The following is a 26904-nucleotide window of genomic DNA, read 5'->3' as shown; positions in this document are numbered from 1 at the left end:
AGAGCAGCCAGGGCAGTGGGCACCAGGCTTTAGCCTCCCTTTCTCACCCTACAGAGGGCAGGCCCTTCAGATCCATTCTCCTCCAAGGCTGCAGACGGGGCAGGAATTGGGGGTGACAGGAGAGCTGTAAGGTCTCCAGTGGGTCATTCTGGGCCCAGAGATGGGTGCTGAAGCTCCCATGCCTGCCTGTGAAAATGGAGTCCTCTCTCACCTCGGAGAGCCAGGCGCTGCCCCGAGAAGGATGCATTTATGGCTTCATGAAGTCTTTCCTGACCCCTGATGCTGCTGACTATAGGTAAGTCTGAGCAAATCTGGGGGAGCCTCATTTTGGCATGAGAAAGAGATGGCTTCTTCTAAGCCCACTGGCCGTGATCCCAGGATTATAACACATTCTGGCTCAAGTCCAGACTATTTGTAGAACACAGGAGCTCCTCCACGAGAGGTAGTATAATATAGAGGATATGTGTGCTTATTAAGAGGCTGCCTGTCTGACCTTGGACAAGTTCTTTTTATTTATTTATTTATTTTTTATAGAGACAAAGTCTCACTATGTTGCTCAGGCTGGTCTTGAACTCCTGGCTTCAAGCGATCCTCCCACCTTAGCCTCCCAAAGTGTTGGGATTATAGACATGAGCCACTGCACCTGGCTGACCTTGGGCAAGTTCTTAAACCCTTCAAAGCCTCATTTTTCTCCAATCATCAAAGGGAAAGATGGTAATATTTTCCCCGCCAAATTCTTGTAAGTATTAAACATTGTATATGTATTTTGAACACAATTAAGCTCTAAACAGTTGTTAGGAAGCAGGAGTAGCATTTGAAACAAACAGCTATTTTCCCACAGGTTGGATGCCCTCACAGAATTGAGATTATATACGTAAAACACCAGGTGCCTAACCCGGCACAGAGCAGGAGGGCTAAGCACGACATCCAGCACGTGGTCAGTGGAATCCAGTATTCCTACCCACCTCTCTGGTCTCCCCTCCACCCCTCTCCCTTTCAGAGGCACCAAGCTGCTTGTGGTCTTGTCTGTTCCCACTCCCTGCCCGACTGAACATTTTCTCCACCTCCTGATCATCAGCAGCAGAAACTGGCTGCTCTTCCTCCTGGGTAGACAGCCAGACTGTATTTCCCAGCTGCCCCTGCAGTGAGATGTGGCCATCGGAGCCAGCATTGGCCAATGGACTCTGCATGGGAGTGACGCACGCTGCCTCCAGGCTTGTCCCTAAAACCTCCCACGTGTCCTCCACCTGCTCTTCCCACTTCCAAGGAGCACGGCAATTGTGGAAGACCCAGATTAGTGATGGCAGAGCCATAGATGGGAGGAACCTGGGTCCCTGACTTAAAGTATCATGGATTTGGATGTTCCCTTAGTGAGAAATAAAATTCCATTGTGTTTAAGCCTTTATTTGTTTATAGTTGGTTACAGCAACTGCCTTCTTTTAATTAAAACACTCCTGCTGCTTCATGTTGCTGGAATGCTTGTAACCCTGCCCTGCTTCACCAGGGTAACTCCTACTTGGCCTTTAAGTTTATCTCTGCTGTCACACCGTCCAGAAAGCCTTCTCCCAGAACCACAACCCTTCCACCACGGGTTAGGTGTCTCCAGCAGATGCTGCACAGCTGGCTGCCCTTTGCCCACCCTCCCCTTCTTTCTCATAGAATCCTAGGACTCCTGTGCATCTAGAAGGAGTCGTGTGGTCCACTGCTGGCCAAGAAGATGTGAGAGCAAGTCGCTGGGTGGAGATTCTTAGGAAAACTTCTTAAAAAGAAAGAGACTGGGCTCCTTTCTGCCTTTTACCATTTTTGTGTATGCTTGCCTTCTTCCCACTTGGGACTCTGATGCAGCACCTGTGAATGGGCACACATATTACAACTCTTAGGCTGAAACCCACGTTCTCAGGCAGAGGTCTCTTGTGGGCATTTAGTGCTATAAATTTCTCTTTACACACTGCTTTAAATGCGTCCCAGGTCGGCCAGGTGCAGTGGCTCATGCCTATAATCCCAACACTTTGGGAGGCTAAGGTGGGAGGATCGCTTGAGGCCAGGAGTTCAAGACCAGCCTGAGCAACATAGTGAGACTTTGAGGAGCTCATCCCGTTAAGATTACTTCCAGCTGTGGCCAAGAGAAACCCGACCGTGAGCTCAAGCACCAGGGTTCGTATTCTCCACACAACAGGAGAAAGGAGGTCGGCAGCACGGGGCTGACGTGGTGGCTCCATGATGCCTTCAGGAACCCAGGACTTCCTTCTACTCTGCCACAAGAGAAGTCAGGAAAGATCTAAAATTGACACCTTAACATCACAATTCAAAGAACTAGAGAAGCAAGAGCAGACAAATTCAAAGGTTAACAGAAGGCAAGAAATAACTAAGATCAGAGCAGAACTGAAAGAGATGGAGACACGAAAAACCCTTCAAAAAACCAATGAATCCAGGAGCTGGTTTTTTGAAAAGACCAACAAAATGGATAGACTGCTAGCAAGACTAATAAAGAAGAAAAGAGAGAAGAATCGAATAGACACAATAAAAAATGATACAGGGGATATCACCATGGATCCCACAGAAATACAAACTACCATCAGAGAATACTATAAACACCTATATGCAAATAAACTAGAAAATCTAGAAGAAATGGATAAATTCCTGGACACATACACCTTCCCAAGACTAAACCAGGGAGAAGTTGAATCTCTGTATAGACCAATAACAGGCTCTGAAATTGAGGCAATAATTAATAGCCTACCAACCAAAAAAAGTACAGGACCAGATGGATTCACAGCCGAATTCCACCAGAGGTACAAAGAGGAGCTGGTACCATTCCTTCTGAAAGTATTCCAATCAATAGAAAAAGAAGGAATCCTCCCTAACTCATTTTATGAGGCCAGCATCATCCTGATACCAAAGCCTGGCAGAGACACAACAAAAAAAGAAAATTTTAGATGAATATCCCTGATGAACATTGATGCGAAAATCCTCAATAAAATATTGGCAAACTGAATCCAGCAGCACATCAAAAAGCTTATCCACCATGATCAAGTCAGCTTCGTCCCTAGGATGCAAAGCTCGTTCAATATATGCAAATCAATAAACGTAATCCATCACATAAACAGAACCAATGACAAAAACCACATGATTATCTCAATAGATGCAGAAAAGGCCTTCTACAAAATTCAACAGCCCTTCATGCTAAAAACTCTCAATAAACTAGGTATTGATTGAATGTATCTGAAAATAATAAGAGCTATTTATGGCAAACCCACAGCCAATGTCATACTGAATGGGCAAAAACTGGAAGCATTCTCTTGGAAAACCAGCACAGGACAAGGATGCCCTCTCTCACCACTCCTATTCAATATAGTGTTGGAAGTTCTGGCCAGAGCAATCAGGCAAGAGAAAGAAATAAAGGGTATTCAATTAGGAAAAGAGGAAGTCAAATTGTTCCTGTTTGCAGATGACATGACTGTATATTTAGAAAACCCCATCGTCTCAGCCCAAAATCTCCTTAAGCTGATAAGCAACTTCAGCAAACACTCAGGATACAAAATCAATGTGCAAAAATCACAAGCATTCCTATACACCAATAACAGACAGACAGCCAAATCATGAGTGAACTCCCATTCACAATTGCTTCAAAGAGAATAAAATATCTAGGAATCCAACTTACAAGGGATGTGAAGGACCTCTTCAAGGAGAACGACAAACCACTGCTCATCGAAATAAAAGAGGACACAAACAAATGGAAGAACAGCCCATGCTCATGGATAGGAAGAATCAATATCATGAAAAGGTAATTTATAGATTCAATGCCATCCCCATCAAACTACCAATGACTTTCTTCACAGAATTGGAAAAAGCTACTTTAAAGTTCACGTGGAACCAAAAAAGAGCCCGCATTGCCAAGACAATCCTAAGCCAAAAGAACAAAGCTGGAGGCATAATGCTACCTGACTTCAAACTATACTACAAGGCTACAGTAACCAAAACAGCATGGTACTGGTACCAAAACAGAGATATAGACCAACAGAACAGAACAGAGACCTCAGAAATAACACCACACATCTACAACCATTGGATCCTTGACAAACCTGACAAAAACAAGAAATAGGGAAAGGATTCCCTATTTAATAAATGGTGCTGGGAAAACTGGCTAGCCATATGTAGGAAGCTGAAATTGGATCCCTTCCTTACACCTCATATAAAAATTAATTCAAGATGGATTAAAGACTTAAATGTTAGACCTAAGACCATAAAAACCCTAGAAGAAAACATAGGCAGTACAATTCAGGACATAGGCATGGGCAAGGACTTCATGACTAAAACACCAAAAGCAATGGCAACAAAAGCCAAAACAGACAAATGCAATCTAATTCAGCTAAAGAGCTTCTGCACAGCAAAAGAAACTATCAGCAGAGTCAATAGGCAACCTACAGAATGGGAGAAAATTTTTGCAATCTACTCATCTGACAAAGGGCTAATAATCAGAATCTACAAAGAACTCAAACAAATTTACAAGAAAAAACCAAACAACCCCATCAAAAAGTGGGCAAAGGATATGAACAGACACTTCTCAAAAGAAGACATTTATGCAGCCAACAGACACATGAAAAAATGCTCATCATCACTCATCCATCAGAGAAATGTAAATCAAAACCACAATGAAATACCACCTCACGCCAATTAGAATGGCAATCATTAAAGTCAGGAAACAAAATTAGCCAGGCTTGGTGGTGGGTGCCTGTAGTCCCAGCTACTCTGGAGGCTGAGGCAGGAGAATGGCGTGAACCCGGGAGGCGGAGCTTGCAGTGAGCCAAGATGGCGCCACTGCACTCCAGCCTGGGCGACAGAGCAAGACTGTCTCAAAAAAAAAAAAAAAAAAGTCAGGAAACAACAGATGCTGGAGAGGATGTGGAGAAATAGGAACGCTTTTACACTGTTGGTGGGAGTGTAAATTAGTTCAACCATTGTGGAAGACAGTGTGGTGATTCCTCAAGGATCTAGAATTAGAAATACCATTTGACCCAGCAATCCCATTACTGGGTATATACCCAAAGGATTATAAATCGTGCTACTATAAAGACACATGCACATGTATGTTTATTGTGGCACTATTCACAATAGCAAAGACTTTGAACCAACCCAAATGTCCATCAATGACAGACTGGATTAAGAAAATGTGGCACATATATACCATGGGATACTATGCAGCCATTAAAAAGATGAGTTCATGTCCTTTGCAGAGACATGGATGAAGCTGGAAACCATCATTCTGAGCAAACTATCACAAAGACAGAAAACCAAACACTGCATGTTCTCACTCATAGGTGGGAATTGAACAATGAGGACGCTTGGACATGGGGCAGAGAATATCACACACTGGGGCCTGTCAGTGGGTTGGGGGCTGGGGGGGATAGCATTAGGAGAAATACCTAATGTAAATGACAAGTTGATGGGTGCAGCAAACCAACATGGCACACGCATATCTATGTATCCAACCTGCACATTATGCACATGTACTCTAGAGCTTAAGTATATGAAAAAAAAAGAAAAAAAGAAAAAAAATCTTTCACCTTTTACCAAAGTGTTGGGATTATGGGTGTGAGCAACCACATCTGGTCCTTTTTTTTTTTTTTAATGGAGGTGAAATTCACATAAGTCTGACCATTTTAAAGTGAACAATCAGTGGCATTCAGTACATTCACAATGTTGTGCCAACACTATCTCTATGTAGTTCCAAAACATTTTCATCACCTCAAAATGAAACCTTGTACCCATGAAGCAGCCACTTCCCATTCTCCCCTCCCCTTAGCCCCTGGAAATCGGCTTTCTTTCTCCACGGATTTACATATTCTGTATATTTCCTATAAATGGAATTACACAATAGGTGACCTGTGTCTGGCTTCTTCTACTTAACCTAATGCTTTTGAGGTTCAGTCACATGGTGCCATGGATCAGCTCTGCCTTCCTTTTTATGACTAATACTCCACTGTATGTCCATATCACCATCTGTGTATTCACTCATTAATCTACGGACAGAAGCCTCATTTTTAAGCACTTCAAATATGTTAACTCACTGAATCCTCACCACAAAGACAGATTCAGTTATTACATATTGATAGAGTGAAAACTGAGGCACAGGTAACATGCCTAGGATCACATGGCTATGAAGCAGAAAGAGGACTCCAGCCGAGGCAGTCTAGTCCCAAAGTCCTTCCCTTCCTAGTAACCACTATGCTCTCCTGCCTCATAGAGAACAACCCACATGGCACAACACGAGGGCTAAGCTGTCTGGTCTGTCTGGTGAAGCTTCATATGCTGTTCATTTCTGATAAGGGGAGGTTCCTGGGCTGCAGAGGCTTCCTAGAGGAGGAAGACCATGTAAGGTCTAACTCAGGGCAGGTCAGGATGGTGTGAACTCACTCTGAACAGTCACCGATGGGTGTTTATGAAAACTGGCTCTGGAACTCCCACAGGGAAGGTTCTTATCTTTGCCTGCACAACACAGAGCCCTCTGGGTAGACTTCTAGACCCAGGCCTCTTTCAAATACATTAGAAACCTCAGCAAGATAAACTATTTTCTGTCTGGCTGCATCCGTCTATCTGTTTAGAGAGCGGGACATTTCCATCCTCCTCTCTCCAGACATCCTTGGAAGTCTTTCCCACAAGCAAGACATCTTGGTGAAATTTAATGCTGCAGAGGGAAGTGGTTTTCAGGAGAGAGGAGTCTGTTCCTGGAACTGTAGCACAAAAGCTAGAGGCTGAGTAGGAACATCTTAAACTAAGTCCTCAGTCTTATTTCCAGTTTTCTTCCTGTAGATCGGGGCTTAGGACACCCTGTCACATTTTCTTCACTCCTCCACCAGGAATTCCTAAAGTCCATGCTCTTGGATCCTGGCAAATCCAGGAGGCAGGGGGATGTGGCAAGCTTCAGCAAGACTGCCTGGGACCAACCCTGCAGCCTTAATTTCCCAGGCCCACTCAGCCCAGCTGGCCAGCAAAGGCAGGCAGGGCTTCCATGTCCACACATGAGAATGACCTGCAGCTGTTCTTTGTCCAGGCTGAGGTCCAGGATTCCCATTGCAGCTCCTAGGAAATCTTTAAAATTAGGTCAGGGATGAGCCTGTCAGTAGATTAGGTAGGGAACTTTTATGAAGTTGAGGGTGAACCATCTGGAGGGTGAACTGGCTGGTGTGATTCTAGAACTGGAGGTGGTGCCTAGCAGCGCATTTGTGAGAAGACACAGCCACGCTTGGTATATGATGTGGTGTGTGTGTATATTCACAGGCATCGTGGAGCATATACACTTTTTTTGTGTGTGTTGAAATAAACCTTACAGATTACAAAGTACTTTTTTTTTTTTTCTGAGACAGGGTCTCTCTCTGTCACCCAGCCTGGAGTGCAGTGGTACAATCATAGCTCACTGCAGCCTCCATCTCCCAAGCTCAAGTGATCCTCCCGCCTCAGCCTCCCATGTGGCTGGGACTACAGGTGTGTGACACCATGACTGGCTATTTTATTTTATTTTTGTAGAGATGGAATCTCACAATATTGCCCAGGCTGATCTCAAACTCTTGGGCTCAAGCAATCCTCTCGCGTCAGCCTACCAAAGTGCTGGGATTACAGGCATGAGCCACCACGCCCAGCCAGATTACAAAATACTTTGACATCTTTTCTCTATAGCCCTCAAAAGGAGGCAGGGCAAGCACAATTAAATCCCATTACAAATGGGGTGACTGAAGCTCCATTCATGGCTTGCACAGGGTCACACAAAGAATGAATAGCAGAGCCCTGAGCCTGTGTGCTTCCCTCTGTGCCAGGCTGCTTTACCCAGGCATGGGTGCACCTTGTGCATGGGACATTTCTCCTTTGTTGTGTCCTGAGTACCTTAAGCCACTCAGATATTGCTCAGGTGGAGTGAGGGGAAAATGTTTTCAGGTTGTATTAGTCAAAACAAAATACCACACACTGGGTGACTTTAAAATCATACATTTATCCCTCACAGTTCTGGAGGCTTGGAAGTCCAAGTTCAAGGTGGCAGCTGGAAGGGTTCCTGGTGAGGGCTCTCTTCCTGGTTTGCAGACAGCCACCTTCTCTTTGCATCCTCACTTGGTGGGAAAAGACAGAGGAGAGAAAGAGAGAGAGAGAGAGAAATGAGATAGAGAGAGAGAGAGAAATGAGATAGAGAGAGAGACAGAGAGAGAGAGAGAGAGAGAGGGAGGCAGAGAGACAATGCTCTCTTTTCTTACCAGATCTATAATGAGGGCCCCACCCCATGACCTCATCTAACCGTAATTACCTACCAAAGGCCCATCTCCACATACCATCACATTAGGGGTTAGGGTTTCAACATAAGAATTTGGAGAGGACATAAACATTCTGTCTACAACATGAGTGGAGATCCATCTCTTCCTTACCTCTGGTAAGGGGACCACACGCTGCAGCCAGTGAGACAGTGGCATGTTTTTGTTACAACTCGATCTAACTCCCCCAGAAGAGGAGGCAGGGAAGGCGGACAAAACTGGGAGAGGGAGAGAGTGTTAGGAAGAGAGTAGGGTGGCCAGAGGCAGCAAATAAAATATAAAATGCTGAATTTTGAATCTCAGATAAACAACCAATAATGTTTTTTAGCATAAGTATGTCCCAAACTAAGCTTGGGACATATTTATGCTACGAAATTATTCGTTGTTTATCTAAAATTCAAACTAACTGGGCATCGTGTATTTTAATCTGGCAACCCTAAAAGGCAAGGGCCAAAAATGCCGGAGGGAAGCCAACGGATTCCAGGAGGGACAACTGCTGGACTTTGGACTGATGATGCTCTTTTTATATATTTAACTTTTTAAAAAAGCCTCCTTTCTTTTTACCAGCTTTTCACTAGCTTTTTAAAAATTGTGGTAAAACATACATAACCTAAAATTCACCGTCTAAACCATTTTTAAGCATACAGTTCAGTGGGATTAAGTAGATTCACACTGTTGTGCCGCCATCACTACCACTCATTTCCAGCACCCTTCCATCACCCCAGCCTGAAACTCTACCCATTGAACACAAGCTGCCCATCTCCGCCTTGCTTCCCCATTCCTGGCGACCACTGCTTCTGTCTCTGTGAATTTTGACTATTCTAGGCACTTCACAAAAGTGGACTCATACGATATCTGTAGTTTTGCGTCTAGCTTCTCTATTTAATTCTTAAAGGGGGGTGGGAACTAAGCAGATCACAAGGGAGCTGCCCACAGAGGTAAAGACAAGGTCAGGTAGGCTGAGAGACGCAGGAAAGCGGGTCAAGGTGTAGGGATGGAGGGCAGGGGCGCGCCCTGGGCGTGGGCTGGGGGTCCTGCCCCGGGGCGCACCCCGGGCGAGGGCTGCCCGGAGGAGCCGAGGCTGGCGGACAGCTTGGCCCTGAGCTTGAGGGGAAGGCAGCGATGGGACAAAGGACGGAGGTCTAGGAAGAGGGTCTGCAGAGCAGAAAGCACGGGTAGGGGCGGCCTGACGCTCGGAAGACAACGGATGGGAGCCGTGTGCACGTCGGGAGCTCGGAGTGAGCGTGAGTTCCGTGCCCAGGCCCGCGACTCGGTCCACCAGGACAGCGCTCCGGGTCGACGGGGTCCTGGAGCCGCGCTCCGGGAGGGCGCAGCGGAGGGTGAACGGCGGCGTTAGGACCCGGAGGCACGGGCGGACTGTGAGCGGCGGGGCTAGGACCCAGCGGCTCCGGCAGAGCGGAAGCGGCGGTGGGAGCTTCCGGGAGGGCGGCTCGCAGGTGAGGAGGCGTCCGGGGCCGCGGGAAGTAGGATCGTGGGGAGCTGGCGGGGCGAAGTAGGGGACCCGGAGGGGCTGGAGGGAGGCGGGCGGGAGGCCCGGGACCGTTCCTGACCGAGAAGCCTGCGCCAAGCTGGTGTTCCGCGGCCGCTGCCCGGTGCCCGGCTCCATTGCGAACGCCGCCGCTGGGCCCCGACCGCCCGGGAGGCGTCTTGGGCTCGCCCCGGAGCTTCCTCCCTGGAGCCGCGCCCTGCACCCGGCCTTGCCCGGCCCTAGCAGGGAAGCCAAGGCTTGTGGGGCGCAGGGACCCGGGCTCTGCGGGGTCCCGGTTCCGCCTCCCCACTCCTGCGTCTTCCCGCCCCGGCCGGGTTCTGGGAAGCCTCGCGCGGCTCTTCCGCAGCTGCTGCCCGCCCGGAGCTCCTGGTCCCTCGTAGGGGACCCCACTTCTCTGACACCGCGTTGGGTTCCCGGGGCCTACAGCGAGGCCTGTAACTCCGGGAGAGACCCTGGAGCGGGGTGTGGGAGAACGGTCTGGAGGAAGGGCTCCGAGCACTCCGAAAGTATAAACCGTGGTCCCAATGAGGCGTGCTATGTCTGCATTTTCCTGGGAGTGCACGGTTTACATTCTCTAAAGCAGTGCTGTCGACTAGAAATATTGTGCGATACACATGTACAAGTTTTGTCACTTAAAAAGAATTTGAAAAAACTTCATAGATGCAAAAAAAAAAACACACCATTATTAAAGAATACTTAGGCATTTGTGGAATGCATTGAAGAGTTAACAAAATGGATAGGCAGGAAATATCGCAGACCTAGAATGAATTACAGTTACCCACTGTGGAACTGAGGAGCTAGGGTTTCTCATAAAACTCCCTGATAGAAGACGACTTTTGATAAAATTTTTTTTTCGCCAACAAAATCCCCTGTCTTCTCAACTAGTTATTGTCTGTCCACTAAATAAGAGGTGGTCCGTCACTTCTTCAGATGAGCACTACAGGCTTTTCAAAAGATAATTGCTAATTAACCCCTTTGTGCCTGGGTTTTCTTATGTGTAAAAATAGATAGTACTACCTAACTCCAAAGTGTGTGGTGAAGACAAACAATTGGGGTGATGTATACTAAAGTAACGAAAGTGTTGACCACACACTACGGGCTGGTTAGTGTTAGATTCCCTTGTTTTTCCCTCAGTATCAAAAACAGATCTAATTTAGGTTTACATAAAGACAAAGTATCAAGATAAGGTGACTTACAGTTGGTACTACTAACAAAATGTTTGGGCTAAGATTTGCATTATTGCATGAAAACAACAAAACATATCAATAAATAACAAAAAGCTTGGAATTCAGACAACAGATCCAAGTTTGGGCTTGATCTCAAGCTAGTGTTTTGATGTTGAAAAAATGTTATTTGGTCTTTCTAACCCCATTTCCTTATCTAAAATTGGGGATGATGATAAATTCACTGATAATAAGAGTTAAATGAGATTCTTGAGGAGTCAGAATGGTCCTAACGTATGTAGGTATTATTAGCAGTCATATTGTAGCATAAGAAAATATCGTCTGCTGAAAGAGGGACAATAAAGATTATCTACATGGTCATCATTTAAAAGCTACCAGATATAGGAAGAAGGGGCCATAAAATTATAACGTTATGATGATTAATTTTGATGCTTAGGTCAGAGTCCATTCTAGGATATCTCCTGCCCAAAAAGAGCAGAGACTCATTTCTTTGGAATCACAGGACGCTGAGTGAGAGGAAAGAAAAAGAAAAGAAATATTTAAGTCACATATGTGATTTTTAAAAGTAAAAAGAAACAGATGAAATTAGTAATATATTTTTTAAATCCAGTATATTCCAAATATGGTTATTTTAGCATGTAATCAATATAAAATAATAAGATATTTTACATTCTTTTTTTCTAGTCTTTGAAATTTGGTGCATATTTTACACTTACGGCACATCTCAATTCAGACTATCCACATTTCAAGTGCTCAGTGGCTGTATGTGCCTGGTGGCTACCATATTGGACAGCACAGGTCTAAGGATTTCATTCCTGCCACAAGTCCAAACTCCTAGCTTTAATTTTGAGTGTTTTTAACAAACTGGCCTCTGTTTATCATTCTTTCTTCTAGTACTTCCCCAAGGATGATTGTACCCTCAGCACTCAAGACCGCTTGCTGTTTCCCTACACACTTTTTGTTCAAGCTGTTTCTTTTACCTGGAATGCTGTCTTTGCACCTTCTTCCTGGACCTGGTTCACTCTTGTTGCCCAGGCTGGAGTGCAGTGGCGCGATCTTGGCACACTGCAACCTCCACCTCCCCGGTTCAAGTGATTCTCCTTCCTCAGCCTCCCAAGTAGCTGGGATTACAGGCATGCACCACCACGCCTGGCTAATTTTGTATTTTTAGTAGAGATGGAGTTTCACCATGTTGGTCAGACTGGTCTCGAACTCCCGACCTCAGGTGATCTGCCTGCCTTCGCCTCCCGAAGTGCTGGGATTACAGGCGTGAGCCGCTGCACCCAGCCGAGAGGCACACATTCTGCTAAGAGCTTTTTCCTGACTCCCCTAACTCCAAAAGGGATTTGTCACTCCTTAGCTTTGTACTCGTGACTGGAGTAGAATGAATTTAATTTGAGTTCAGTTGTTTTTGAGACTCTCCCTGGCTAGTGTGGTGTCTTATTCGTCTTTGTTGTGATCATGGCCTACACCTAATAGATGATCAGTAGATGTTTGCAGACAGAAAGTAAACCACTCATCAGGTGTATTCAGTCCCATTCTTGAACGGGCTTGCTGCCTCCTTTTTGAGGAGATTTGTGTACGTACTCTTCTTTCACGCATATGTGTGAGCAAACACACACGCACTAACAAGAAATTCATCTGAAGATGTGCACAGGAAATATCTTGCATGTTTACCCCCTTTGTGATCTTACATATGGGAGAACTGAGGCACAGAAATAAGTTAGGACAGCCAGCAAACTTGCATCAGTATAAATACGAAGAAGGGGAGGGAGGAACATGCTTGAAAGGCGTGTGGTGGTCTCAGAGGGTTAGGTTTCTCAGTTGGCTGGGCAGCAGCTGGCCATGCTTTAGTTATTTGATGGGAGGAAAAATGAGTGGGAGGTGCCCACTTATTACTCCTCAGTAACTCCTGGGCTCTGATGAGTATTCAAGGCAAGTACAGATCTGGAAAGCCTGTATGCAAAGGAGGAACTCACTGAAAAGTGCTGGCCTGAGGAGGGCAGAAGGGAGGGCTGGGGAAGCCAGCAGGGGGAGCAAAGGAGTAGGCTCCAGCTGGGTGAAGATGTTGGTGTGGTATGTTATGTAAAATATACAAATTATTATTGGGAATAACCACGTCTCAGCAGTGCTAGTTCTCAGTTTGGAGAATGGGAAATGGAAAGGATCAGATTCAGAGACGGCAACTTACTCAAGGTCACAGCATTTTAAACCCAAATGAGATCTCCTAGGCCCGTCATGCCGCACTCATCCATCCCTACCTACTTGTGTTGCAACCAAGGGCCCCACTGTAGTGCCTAGGGGAGCAGGTCTAGGGCACAGTGCCAGGCCTGATTAATGTCTTCCTTAGCATTTTCCAGCGAGGGGCTGCGATTAGGCCTATTTATAGGGGCCTGGTCCCTTAATGTTCTGCCTGGTGCATCTCTTGCCAATCAAATCAGTGCGTCTGCAGTGTGATTGCTGCTTTAGTGGCACCAGGGAGAGGAGTTAATTAAACCCAATATAAATAGACTCTGCCCTCACTTTGCAATTCCAGGAGTGTTTTTCCTTCCTGTCCTCCACCCCCACAGGCACCTCTTTCCTCTTGGCCCCCTAAGCTCTAGCCTGGGTGAGCAGGGCTGGATACTCCTATACCTAGAGTCACTAGCCACTGCCCAGTCTGTTTCAGGAGCAGGCCTCAAATTCCTCAGGGGTTAAAGTGGGAAGAACCCGTGTGTGCACATTTTTTGTGCTTTTCCAGAATTGGGTACCATTTGGCAGTTGATCAGGCAATCTCCCCCGCTACCCCATTTCTACCCCTTTGTTTCCAGCCTCTTTTTTCCTCTGCAACCAAGGTTTCTTGTTTATCCAAGGTGGGGAGCTGAACTGAGACAATGTATGGGAAGGGTGTCTGGCAGGTAGCAAGCACCTTGTAGGGGGTCAGAAATGTTGCACCTTCTCTGAACTCCTCCATTGACCCTACATATTCCCCAGTCCCTGGTCCTGCCCTTTCCCTCATTCACTCAGCAGGCATCAGCAGAATCCCATCTATGCGCTCCTGGCCTCTCACCAAATGCTCTGTCCCCTACTCCCCTATCTGTGCAGGCTGAAGCTATGTTCATAGTTGGGATGAGGGCTGTGTTGTCTCAACACCACCCTGCCCTGTGGTGGGTGGGTGCAGGTGGTCGTGGGTGGCTCTGATGCTCCAGCTGCCACCCACAGGCACCATGACTCCTGTAAGGATGCAGCACTCCCTGGCAGGTCAGACCTATGCCGTGCCCCTCATCCAGCCAGACCTGCGGCGAGAGGAGGCCGTCCAGCAGATGGCGGATGCCCTGCAGTACCTGCAGAAGGTCTCTGGAGACATCTTCAGCAGGTGGGTGCTGCCACTCACCCCCACCTGATGAGAGGGCCATCCCTGTCCTGGGCAATCCCAGCAACACACCCTCTGGGAGCAGCCCCCTTGGGGAATCCTGGTCCTGGGGAACCCATCTGGCTTCCCTGTGTGGGAGGGGCTGAAGTGAGAGCCCAACTTGGAAGCTTTTACTCCTGGGAGTCCGAGAGCTCAGTCCCTTCCACCCCACTTAGCCTCCTGGTTTCCTGTGGTGGCTCTGCTCTCACAACTCATGCTTTTCCTCCCATTGGAGGGCCTATTACTTCACGTTTTCCTGCAGCCAGCAAATATTTACCCAGCAGTGCTCGTGTGCAAGGCAGTGTGGGAATCTCTATATATCCAGCCACGGATAAGGCAACATACCTCTCCAACTGGAGCGCACATTCTGGCAGGAGAGAAAGACCTAAATAACCAATACATGATTAGTTCTTCAATAACAGTTGTGACAAGGTCTATTGATAATATTTTGTAATCACTAATATTCATATAGTATAAACCGTGCACCACCATTGATTTGAGTGCATTAACTCACACTTCATGAGCAGGCACTGCCGTCATCTCATTTTATAGATGAGGAAACTGAGGCACAGAAAGGCTGAGAGACCTGGTCAAGTGACAGAGCCAGGATTCAAAGCCATAGATCATGGCCCCGAGTTATGTAGGTTATTACTGCATCTGTTCAGGGGAGATGGGGTACTGTGAGGCTCGTCATGGGAAGCCTGGCTTGGTCTCAGGTCAGGGAAGGCAGATGTGAGGAAATGACATTTATGGTAAAGTCTGAGGGTTGAGTGGGTAGGTTGGGAAGAACATTCCAGAAAGAAGCACATGAACTACAGCCTGGAGGTGGAGGACCTAAAAGGAAGCCAGCATGGCTGGAGCATGGAGTGGCCATTGAGGGAGGCGAGCTGGAGGGGTGCAGCTTCTTGTATTGGCAGCGCTGACCTCGCACAGTCCTTGGGCTCCAGTGACTTCACTCAGTGTTTATCTAACATGAGTGAGTAAATGGTGTTTGCTGTTTTTTTGGCAAAGGTCCCAGGGGTTGTCGGGTACACAGGTCCTGTCTTTGGCCATGAGCAACCTGAAATGAGGCTTGGTCTCCTTCCCAGGATCCCACACCATGCCTCACATGGTAGACCCCAGCGGGAAGTATGTGACTGCCTGACTCGGGTGCCTCTCGTGGTCCAAGTCATCCCTGCCCTGTCCCTTCCCTGGTTGTTGTCAGACCTGGAGCCCCTGCTCCTTCACTTTGCAGCCTCCTCTTCTGTCACCAACTGGGAACCCACCTCTTCCTGAAAGTCCTCCCCCACTGACTCACCGGCTTGCCCCAAGCTTGTCAAGAATGTCCCAGTAACCAGGGGGCACGCACTGAAGTGACTGAGGGGTTACCTTGGAGTTGATGCCTTGGCTCAGATCCAGCTCCCCTGTTTTCTTCCTCTGTAACCTTGGACAACCCAACCCCTCTAAGCCTCAGTGTTCTCATTTGTGAAGTTGTGGTAATAATGGTAGCTTCCTGGTAGAATTATTGTAAATATTAAATTAATCAAAACATGCAAAGGAATGGAACAGTGCCTGGCACCTAGGAAGCCTTCAGGAAATGCTGTGTCTTCCCTGTTGATAATCTTGACCCGTACACTGCCTTTGGTTGCCATTCATGAACCTGCCACCAATAGTAACAGAAAGTGCTGGATGCACCTTTTGTGCCTATCGTTGTGCTAAATGTGCCCAAGGGACGCCTAGGGAAGAGGACGCAGGTCTTTAAGAGCCATCAGCTCCAGATTGTGGCCACCCCATGTCCAGCACTTAGAATGGAGGCCGAAACCATTCCCTCGGAAATTGTGTTTCCTTGCCAAGATGGGGACTGCATGGTTGCCCTTCTCTGAGGGCAGCCCTGGATTTTTGGCGTCTTTCCTTTCCTGTCCTGGTACTTGGCACCTTGTAGACAGTTGCATGTCCCCTTCCCAGGGATGGGATGAGGAGAGGGCAGGAAGGCATTTCCTGGGTAATGGAGTGCTGCGTTCATTGAGTGTGGGTTCTCCAAGCTGCTGGCACAGCCCAGGGAGGGCCGGATGCCTCTCAGGAGCCTTGGGCCTGAGTCCTGGCTCCCTCACTCCTGGGTTCCAGGTCACTGCATCTGTCTCTCCACCATGTGCTCCACCTCGTGCTGGACCTTAAGAGATACCAATTATATGGCTGACACTGTGTCCTAGAGGCTGGAATGGGAACACATAGGGCGAGATTGATTGTTAATTGCTAGCATGAACCGCGTGGGCTTCTCAGGGTCTAGAGTGGAGAGAAATCGGTAAGAATTCGTGGCACGCCTGTCAGAACTCCCCAGACCAAGCTAAGCAAAAATTAACCAATCAGTAGAGCAGCCTTCGGAGTAAGGGCTAAAATGATGTCATCAGGGCCGGGTTTTGCTTTCCTTCCATGTCAGTTTGCTTCTTTGGGTCTGGCTGCATTCCCAGACAGGCCATGCTCTCGTGGTAGCAAGGTGACATGACACAGGGTCAGGTCCAGCAGGAAAGAATGCTCTCCTGTGTCCCCACTTTCTCCAGAAGCCACACTCACCCATCCCACCTGGCTTGGTCCTCATGTCTATCCCAGAATCCATTACTGGGGCCAGGGGACTATGACACACCACTTGGCTTAGACTGAGAAGCTCTGTGGGCAGCCCCACCTGAAGCTCTGGGACTAAGCCTGCAAGAGAGATGGATTCCCCAAGGGAAATGGGGCCATTGCTTGAGTACAAAGGAAATAGTTGCTGAAGAGGAGAACCACGTGCTTACTCCACATAGGGCAGACTCCTGGAAGAGAGGGGCAGGGTAGGGAGGTGGATATGCAGGTTGCCCTGGTGGGGTCTGGAAATGGGGGCCGCAGGCTTGGAGAGAGGCCTCAGTGTGGCTTGGAACGTGGTGTATGGTGGTCTGCCGCGAAGGCCGGCCTGCACAGGGGTGGGAGGGGGGTGCTTCTGCATGGGAAGCACAGACAGCGCTGCCTCTGCCTTGCACTCAGCTCTCGGGGCATGAGAGGCTGACTTTCCGTGAGCCCGTGGGCCAGGCCTCTTTGAATGGGACTGAGGGAGCTTTGCCCTGGTTCCTTTGTGTCCCCACGGTGCCACGGGAGGCTCCCTGGCAGGGTGTGGGGCAAGGCAGTGAGTGAAGAGTTGGGATGAGTGAGTTAGGGCCCACGGATTACTCAAGACAGGACTTCAAGTTGATTCAGGAGTGTTAGGGAGCTGTGATTGGATTTTGAGCAGGGCAGGGATGGGACAGAAGAGTTTGGGGAAGGTTCCTCAAGCATCCGTCACGGAAGGGACAAGAAGGGATAGAGAGTGGATGCCGGGGACACCCAGAAGCTGTTATTGTAGTCAGGATGTGACAGGGGTGAGGCTACAGACAGGGGACTTGCAAGCAGGGAGGGCAGGGTGAGACATTCAGAGGAAACGACGACAGGAAATGGTAACAGATAGGGAACGAGGATGAAGGGAAGGGAGAGCCAGTGATGACTGGCAGTGGAGTGGGGAGCACCGCCACCTCTACTCCTCCACTTGCCCCCTCCTGTGGCACTGGACAAGCGAGTGGGCTTTTCGTTGTCCATGGGCTTTTTTGGTGGGGATGTGACCAGCTTTGAACCCTTCCCCTTAAACATGCTCCTCCTGCATGGAAGAGACAGGGGCAGGGGAGAGACTCTCTCCCCACCACCCCATCTCAGGCCCCAGCACAGCCCGGCCTCTGGCCTCACTGGCGTCTGTGCCCAGTGATGCAGGCAGATGAGCTCCTGGCAAATTAGCATTCCAGGCTGTGCTCTCTCCTCCTGCTCTGCTGCAGCCGGGAGTGTGCAGAGACTGGAGGGGATGACAATCACCTCCCAGGCTGTCTTCAGCTGTGCCCTCCAGCCCCTCCCTGCCCCCTCTTTCTGCCCCTCCAGCTGCCCCCTCTTCACCTGGGAGAAGCCAGGCCCCCAAAATAACTTGCCAGATATGTCACCTGCTTCCCATGACGTAGATGACAAGGCAGAAGGGAGTTGGGATGGCACGGGGAAGAGGAAGGAACAGACTGTGTGTGTGGAAGTTTGGATGCTGTCATCTGCCATTGCCCGTCAGCCCCTGCCCAACCTCTTCCCCCAAGAGGCAGTGCCACTGCCCAGCACCTTCCCCCTGGGAAGGGTGATTTTCTCTGCGAAGCTCTTGGTCCTTTCCTCCATCTCTTTCTTTGTCCTTTTCCCCACCTCTTCCTTTCTTTTCCCTTCCTCCTTTCCCCTTTCCCCTTGTCCTCGCTTCCTCCATCCTTCCTTCTCCCCTGTTCTCTCTACCGATTGGCACCTGGTGGCCCCGAAGGTTACATGTTGCACTAGATCACTGCATAATTAGCAAGTCATTCTTAATTATCCCAGAGTGGAGAAGATAAAGGTGAAGGCAAGAGCCCAGGTTCAGCGTTTGCTTCCCTGGGGTCATGACAGAGGCAGGGGAGGAGAAGCAGTGAATGTGAATCTGGATCAGGAGTGGGTGTTCCTGCTTCTTCCTCCCCAGCAGCCTCTAGGGGGACTGGTGTGCTGATGTTGATGGGCCATGATCAGCTCCTTCTCACCTTCACAGTAATCCCATGATGTAGAAGGGACCATTTCTGTTTTTCAGTGGAAGAAGCTGAGGCAAAGACCAGTTAGTGACCTCCGCAGGGTCACACTGCTGCTAAACAGATGTGAAACCCAGGCCTGTGGGATGTTGTGGTTATTGATATTCATTTCTTACTTCCCCAGGAGCCCTGAGTCCCTTTGAATGTGGATGTGTGTCGTCTGATTCGTCTTTCACGGCCCCAGCATGTGCTCTACAAATGGGATGCACTCAAGTTATTGAACAGTGAGGGGTGGAGGGGGGAGAAGGAAAGCAAGGGATGCTTGGAGATGGTCCCCTCCGGGGCAGATAGAGGAAGATGGACCCTTAGTGACACCACGCGCAGAACAGGCTGGGTGAGCCACTTCCGTCCCTGATGTCCACAGAGGCAGCTTCCTCTCTAGTGCTGGGCGAGCGTGCCATAGGGTATGGCTTCAGCACTGAGCTTGTAAACTGACCTACCTTGAAGTAGGCCACCAAGCCAAGGGCGTCTGGACCAGGAATGACAAACAAATGGCACCATTCCCCCACCCTCAGGGTGGACATTGTTCATCAACGGCCTGGCCCCAGTGAGGCCCATGGGCCTTCCCGACACAGCCTTCCAGACCATCCTGCTAGTCCATGGAGATAGCAGATATGCTGCAAGCTTTCTGATCCTGAGTCTGCACTTGTCCTCGGCACCATAGCCTGTGACCGTAAGAGAATAGACTGTCCGCGGGCTTTGTCAACAAGCACGATGTTCCTTAGTCTCATGGGCTCTTGGCTAAGGAAAGAGCCCCAGGGTCATGTCTTCTACCTCCACCTTAGGCAGGATTCACCCTTGGGGCACCCCCGGAAGTTGCTTGTGAGCTGGAACCTAATTGCTCTGCAAAGTGATGCAGTTGTTTATGGATTTTTTTTTTTTTAACAGAACAGAGATCTGTCTCCTTGCAACTCTGCCCGCTATTCCTGATACAAGTTTACTCACTTCTCCACCTGACAGCCCTTTTGATATTTTGATATTTGAAGGGAATGATCATATTCTCAAAGTCTTCTGATCTTTAGCCAGAACATCCTTCAGTTATCTTCACATGTTGGGAGTTTCTCACTCATCACCATCCTCATCACCCTCCTTGAGATGTTTGCTCATTTGTCACTTTCTGTTCAGCCAGTGGCTGTTACACATCAGGCCCCATCCCAGGTGCTAGAGACATAGCAGTGAATGAGGCAGACTTCGCAGTCTGCAGGGGAGTTCAGAGTCCTCTTACTGTGTGGATCCAGTTTAAAGGGATGTGACTGTGGCTGAGACTGGTGCCTGGCATGGATTCGTTCATGAGTCCAGGGCTCTGTTTTCTGTGGTGGCTCCAAGAGAGTGCACGGTCCCTGCTGATTGAAAGAAGGATGAAGGGCAGAAGAGGGGCGGGGAGCTGTGTGCCCTAAGATCTCATTGCCTTTTTATGCCGATTAACATGCTTTTAGCCCCTACTGAGCTTATAGTTAACAGAAGTTTCCAGGTCTTTCTTCACCTGAACTGTGTCTAAAACAAGTTCCCTCCACCTTCTATATTTATACGCTTGATTTTTAAAACCTAAATGTTGGGCTTCACATTTGTTCCTTGTAAATTTCATCTGGGTGATTGCAGTCTACCCTCTGGCCTTTAAAAATTGTCTGAGCCTTGATTCGATCATGAAACCAGCTTACCCTTCCCCTGTGTGCTGGCCCCAGTTTTCTAACCAGGTGTTGAATGAACTGGATGGACTCTGCCAGATCCCTCCGTGCAAGGCTGGAATCAGTCCATTGTTCAACTGTGCCCTTTGGGGCTGTGATTCATTTGGCTCTGATTTTTCCTATATGTTCTCTCCTCCAACCCCCATAGCTCCATCTTGTCTACAAGATTTTGTTAGAAGCCGTCAAAATCCTGCTGACTCGAGATGCACTGTGCTGCATGTTTTCCCCGGGCACAGCAGGCTACTAATCCTGTTACAAAGAGAAGTGCTGTACATTGCGAGCAGTGCTGGCCCCTGGGACTCACCGCGGCCTTTTCTAAGTGCTTACAGACTCTCTGTTTAATAATCCATTCCAGAAATTTTCCAGGGCTCATTGTTGAGCTTGGTGTTTGCAACTTTGAGTGATCAGCCCTTCTGTCCTTTGTGGGAGCACCAGGACAGAGCAGCCTTTGTCCCTCCCCAGTCTCAGTTCCCTCCCACTGCCCCTGTGGACCTCGAATGCAGAGCTTATGCACCTACTGAAGGTCGTGTCAGCACCCAAGGCAGAATGAGGCTGCCTTGGGAACTAGGGTAAATTAAAACAGCTTGTGCTGGAGGACCCTTTACAGCAGATGAAGGCCTGTCCCCAGCCAGAAAAGATGGAGCACACGCTGGGTGGTGGCCCCGCTTCCTCACTGGAAGGAGATGGTGCTCTTCTTTTTTCTTTGTGAATTGTGGCCACCTTCATACCAGTCTGTCATGGAACACTTAAGCCGCTTGAGTGCCTGCTGGTACTCCCAGCCCTGCCATGCCTGAGCCCCCCTGCACACAAGGAGCCAGGAGTAATCAGGGCAGACCCATTAGGGTACGGGGACTCCTGGATTGTGAAATTGGCTCTCTGGGGGCCAAGGCCTTCTAAAGTTGGTGGAAGTGGCTTTGGCTTATTGGGTCCGATTCTAGGCCATTCATTCCAACCTTTAGAGACATCCCAGCTTTCACTAGCCCAGAGTCTGCAACCCCTCCACCATCCCACATCCTCCTCCTCCCTTTCCTCATGAACCCCAGTCACGCCTCTGCCTTCTCAAACCCGTCCACCATCCCACACCCTCCTCCTCCCTTTCCTCATGAACCCCAGTCACGTCTCTGCCTTCTCATCCCTGCGCATCACACAGCCTCGCTCGTGCCCGGTGAATGCTGAGGCTGCTCTGGACATGGAGTGTGGCCCTGTGGGCAAGGGCTGGGCTCTTGGAGGTAGGGGAGCTACCGGGGTGACTGGGAGGAGGATGTTGTGTTACACACGCATCAGAGTTAACTTTGCAGTGAGAGCGGCCTTGCTGCGGCCAAAGAACATGGAAAAGCATGAGTGGGGTTATGTGCCTTAAAGCATCAGACACTTGGGCCTCGGGCACCAGGAGCCGGCCACAGGGATGTCTGGGGAAATGGCGTTCCGTGAGACGCAAGCACACAAGAATGCACTTGGCACATCTGGGGAACAGCAGGCAGCTGATATCACTGGGCCCACCCCGCACCAGGGAGGATGGAAGCAGGTGAGGAGCTAGACCACACTGAGGTGGTGGTCGGGACTCAGGGTTTGCTCAGTGAGCCATTCACTATGTGCAGGGGCAGTTCCCCGTCTGAATTTAGGTGACGACACTCAGGTCCAGCCTTGCCAGTCTCAGCCTCCGGTCTCCATTCCCCCTCTGCAGAGGCCACTTTGTCTGCTGCACGTGATCATGAGGGGTTGTGAAATGCTTGCCCCATCAATAGCCATGTGTGCAAGTGTAAATACCATCCTCTGTGTGCCCTGGAGGCTGTCCTTCAGATAGCATGTACACGTGGCAGCATAGGGCCTGTCCCTACTGAGAGTGCAGGGAACTCAGTACCGTCAACTCCTCGACCCTGCAGGTCAGATTATCCTTGTAGAGGCCCCGTGGATGGCACCAAGATTGGCCCTGGCAAGCAGGTGACCCTGACTTAAGAGCCCTTGCCTGAGGGCGTGGCCTGGCACCTCTGCTGTTAGGAGCAGGAGGTGTGCAGGGGGTGGGGAGCAGCCCAGCCTCTATGATCTTCTCCATGGCAGGATCTCCCAGCGGGTAGAACAGAGCCAGAGCCAGGTGCAGGCCATTGGAGAGAAGGTCTCCTTGGCCCAGGCCAAGATTGAGAAGATCAAGGGCAGCAAGAAGGCCATCAAGGTAGTCCCCATGCCCCTGTGTCCTGAGGCTACTGGGCAGTCCCTCCATTTCCCCATGCCTCTGAGGCTGCCCAGTCTCTGCCCTGCTGCCCACCTGTACCTTGGGCTTTCTTCTCGCCCAGGCTCCCAACTCCACCCTCTCCTGCCAAGCAATCCTAGCCCTCTGAGCCTCTTGGGGCCCCCTCAGACTTGTCCCTGTGTCCACAGGTGTTCTCCAGTGCCAAGTACCCTGCTCCAGAGCGCCTGCAGGAATATGGCTCCATCTTCACGGGCGCCCAGGACCCTGGCCTGCAGAGACGCTCCACAGGATCCAGAGCAAGCACCGCCCCCTGGACAAGAGGGCCCTGCAGGTCTGCTGGCCACGCACATAACTTAGCCTGTCACACACCAGGAGGACTGGATACTGGGGAGGGGCCGGGGCCACCATAGGGTTCTGTCCCCCAGAGGAGGCTGACTGGGATGGGGTGGCAGCTGATTAGGCCCGGCACTAAATATTCACCATCCCTTGGCCATCCTGGCCCTCCCAGGAGAAGCTGAAGTACTTTCCTGTGTGCGTGAGCACCAAGCCGGAGCCTGAGGACGATGCAGAAGAGGGACTTGGGGGTCTTCCCAGCAACATCAGCTCTGTCAGCTCCTTGCTGCTCTTCAACACCACCGAGAACCTGTATGGCCAGAAGGCAGGGCTGAGGGGTGTGGGCGGGAGGCCTGGCCTGGCTTAGTGGGGACCCAGGGCATCAGACACAGGTACAGCACACAGGCCAGGAGCCAGGGGGTGACTGGGGTGGCTCGGCTCGGGAGGCCTGGGACCCCACAGTGCACACTGTGCCCCTGATGATGTGGGAGAGGAACATGGGCTCAGGACAGCAGGTGTCAGCTTGCCTGACCCTCATGTCGCCCCTGTAGGTACAAGAAGTATGTCTTCCTGGACCCCCTGGCTGGTGCTGTAACAAAGACCCATGTGATGCTGGGGGCAGAGACAGAGGAGAAGCTGTTTGATGCCCCCTTGTCCATCAGCAAGAGAGAGCAGCTGGAACAGCAGGTGGGAGGGGCGGGACAGAGGTGGAGACAGGTGCAGTGGCCCAGGGCCTTGCCAGAGCTCCTCTCCAGTCCAGGCTGTTGAGCCCCTTATTCCACCCATGGGAGGTGCACACAAGGTCTTGTTGGCTGCCCCTGCAGGTCCCTGTCACCTCTCACATGTCCCTGCCTAATCTTGCAGGTCCCAGAGAATTACTTCTATGTGCCAGACCTGGGCCAGGTGCCTGAGATCGATGTTCCATCTTACCTGCCTGACCTGCCCGGCATTGCCAACGACCTCATGTACAGTGTCGACCTGGGCCCCGGCATTGCCCCCTCTGCCCCTGGCACCATTCCAGAACTGCCCACCTTCCACACTGAGGTAGCCGAGCCTCTCAAGGCAGGTGAGCTGGGTTCTGGGATGGGAGCTGGGCTGGGGACCTCCCTGCTCACACACCTTCTTCCCTAGACACCCCACACTTTGTGTTTCAGACCTACAAGATGGGGTACTAACAGCACCCCCACCACCCCCACCGCCCCCACCACCTCCCCCAGCTCCTGAGGTGCTGGCCAGTGCACCCCCACTCCCACCCTCAACCGCGGCCTCTGTAGGCCAAGGCACCAGGCAGGACAACAGCAGCAGCAGCGCGTCTCCTTCAGGTGGGAGCAGCTCTTTGAGGCCACCTCATTTCTGGCGTGCTCAGTGCACTTGGGTGGATTTTCTGTGGGTTTGTTAAGTGGTCAGAAATTCTCAATTTTTTGAATAGTTCCCATTTCAAATACCTTGTTCTACTTGGTTCATAAAATAGTGGTTTTCAAACTGTAGAGCTCTGGACTTCTCACTTCTAGGGCAGAGGGAGCCTGAACAAGTGAGGCTCTGGGTTCCCCATTCCTAATTAAACCAATGGAAGGAAGGGGTCTAATAACAAACTACAGCAACACGTTTTTCATGTCAGCTTCACTGCTGTATCTCCCAGTCTAACCCTAGCATCCAGAAGTGGCACAAAACCCCTCTGCTGGCTCATGTGTGCAACTGAGACTGTCAGAGCATGGCTAGCTCAGGGGTCCAGCTCTGCAGGGTGGGGGCTGGAGAGGAAGCAGGGAGTATCTGCACACAGGATGCCCGCGCTCAGGTGGCTGCAGAAGTCAGTGCCCAGGCCCCACACAGTCTCCAAAGGTCCGGCCTCCCCAGCGCGGGGCTCCTCGTTTGAGGGGAGGTGACTTCCCTCCTAGCAGGCTCTTGGACACAATAAGCTTCCCCAGCCCTGCCTGAGCAGCCTTTCCTCCTTGACCTGTTCCCCACCTCCCGGCTCCAGTCCAGGGAGCTCCCAGGGAAGTGGTCGACCCCTCCGGTGGCCGGGCCACTCTGCTGGAGTCCATCCGCCAAGCTGGGGGCATCGGCAAGGCCAAGCTGCGCAGCGTGAAGGAGCGAAAGCTGGAGAAGAAGAAGCAGAAGGAGCAGGAGCAAGGTGAGCGGGCCCTGGAGCCTGCGGTCGGAGGGCCTTGGGCAAGATCGCCTCCTCCCCTCCAGCCCTGAGTCCACCGGGTGCTTTCTGCCCACCCCCTGCTCCTGCCAGCTGGCCCCTGCTTCCCCTAGGGCACATGCTGAAAGCCCTGGGCCGCCACCAGAGGTCCTCAGCCCTCCTGCCTGGGCTATGGCTCCTTCCTGGTTTGGGAACCATAGTGGAGCTTTCCTCTCTAAGCTCACCCAGCTCAAACTGTGACAGGAGAATCTTCTTCGACTGCCAAGAGCGGTCCAAGGCAATGGTCAGCCACTGCAGCCTCCTGAGATATTTTTAGAGACTGGACCTGAGGCCTCTTGAGGCTACTGATGATGCCTGCTGTGAACGCAGACACTGGTGTGATGCGATGCCTGCGCCTGCAGCGGCAGTGCTCTGGGCACTATGGTTTTGAGCTTGTACCCAGCGCTGCTTTTGCCTTGCTCTGTGACCCCAGGCAAGCTGCCTCACCTCTCTGGGCCAGTTTCCCCATTGTACAGTGGTGCTGCACACCCTGGCCCTGTCCCCGAGGTGGCTGGGAGGTGGCTCCTCAAACAGCCGCTTTCTCATCAGCGCCCGGTGCTGGATCAGGGATCGACTGAGGCTCTGAGCTAACTGGGAAACACAGTGGCCTTGGAGGGCTGGGGAGTGTCGTGGGGGTGGAGACAGGGAGCCACCGGTCGCATGTGACTGAACTCTTCACCCCAGTCTGTGGCTTTCCCGTTGCAGTGAGAGCCACGAGCCAAGGTGGGGACTTGATGTCGGATCTCTTCAACAAGCTGGTCATGAGGCGCAAGGGTAGGAGGCAGGGCCGCTGCCCGCCCTGGGCCGCCACATTGTAATTCTGTCCTGCCTTTTCTTCCTGTATTTAAGTCTCCGGGGGCTGGGGGAACCAGGGTTTCCCACCAACCACCCTCACTCAGCCTTTTCCCTCCAGGCATCTCTGGGAAAGGACCTGGGGCTGGTGAGGGGCCCGGAGGAGCCTTTGCCCGCGTGTCAGACTCCATCCCTCCTCTGCCGCCACCGCAGCAGCCACAGGCAGAGGAGGACGAGGACGACTGGGAATCCTAGGGGGCTCCATGACACCTTCCTCCCCCAGACCCAGACTTGGGCCGTTGCTCTGACATGGACACAGCCAGGACAAGCTGCTGAGACCTGCTTCCCTGGGAGGGGGTAACGGAACCAGCACTGTGCGGAGACCAGCTTCAAGGAGCGGAAGGCTGGCCTGAGGCCACAGAGCTGGAGCGGGGACTTCTGTCTGCCTGTGCTCCATGGGGGGACGGCTCCAGCCAGCCTGCGCCAGTGGGTTCTTCTCTTCTCTAAAGAGGCTTCCAGAGAAAATGGCACACCAATCAATAAAGAACTGAGCAGAAACCAACAGTGTGCTTTTAATAAAGGACTTCTAGCTGTGCAGGATGCAAACGTCTCGGGGTCAGTGACTGCCTCCTGCCCCTGTTGGTCCCTAGGCAGTGGGGGCAGAAGCTCCCAGCTGACCTGTTTCTCTGGGATGAGGGAGGAGAGAAGGGCAGTCAGCAGGGGCAGCTG

The 26904-nt window shown here is 50.7% G+C and overlaps 1 pseudogene; it reads left to right on the top strand.

Annotated features, from left to right (window-relative positions):
- Nucleotides 1-9664: 9664 nt before the first annotated feature.
- Nucleotides 9665-26737, top strand: LOC129525643 (WAS protein family homolog 2-like; annotated as a pseudogene).
- Nucleotides 26738-26904: the final 167 nt, after the last annotated feature.

The sequence above is a fragment of the Gorilla gorilla genome, chromosome 10 (genome assembly GCF_029281585.2).
Source record: "Gorilla gorilla gorilla isolate KB3781 chromosome 10, NHGRI_mGorGor1-v2.1_pri, whole genome shotgun sequence".
Classification (NCBI taxonomy): domain Eukaryota; kingdom Metazoa; phylum Chordata; class Mammalia; order Primates; family Hominidae; genus Gorilla; species Gorilla gorilla.
The sequence above is the reverse complement of the archived record's forward strand: the minus strand, read 5'-3'. Positions and strand labels throughout refer to the sequence as shown.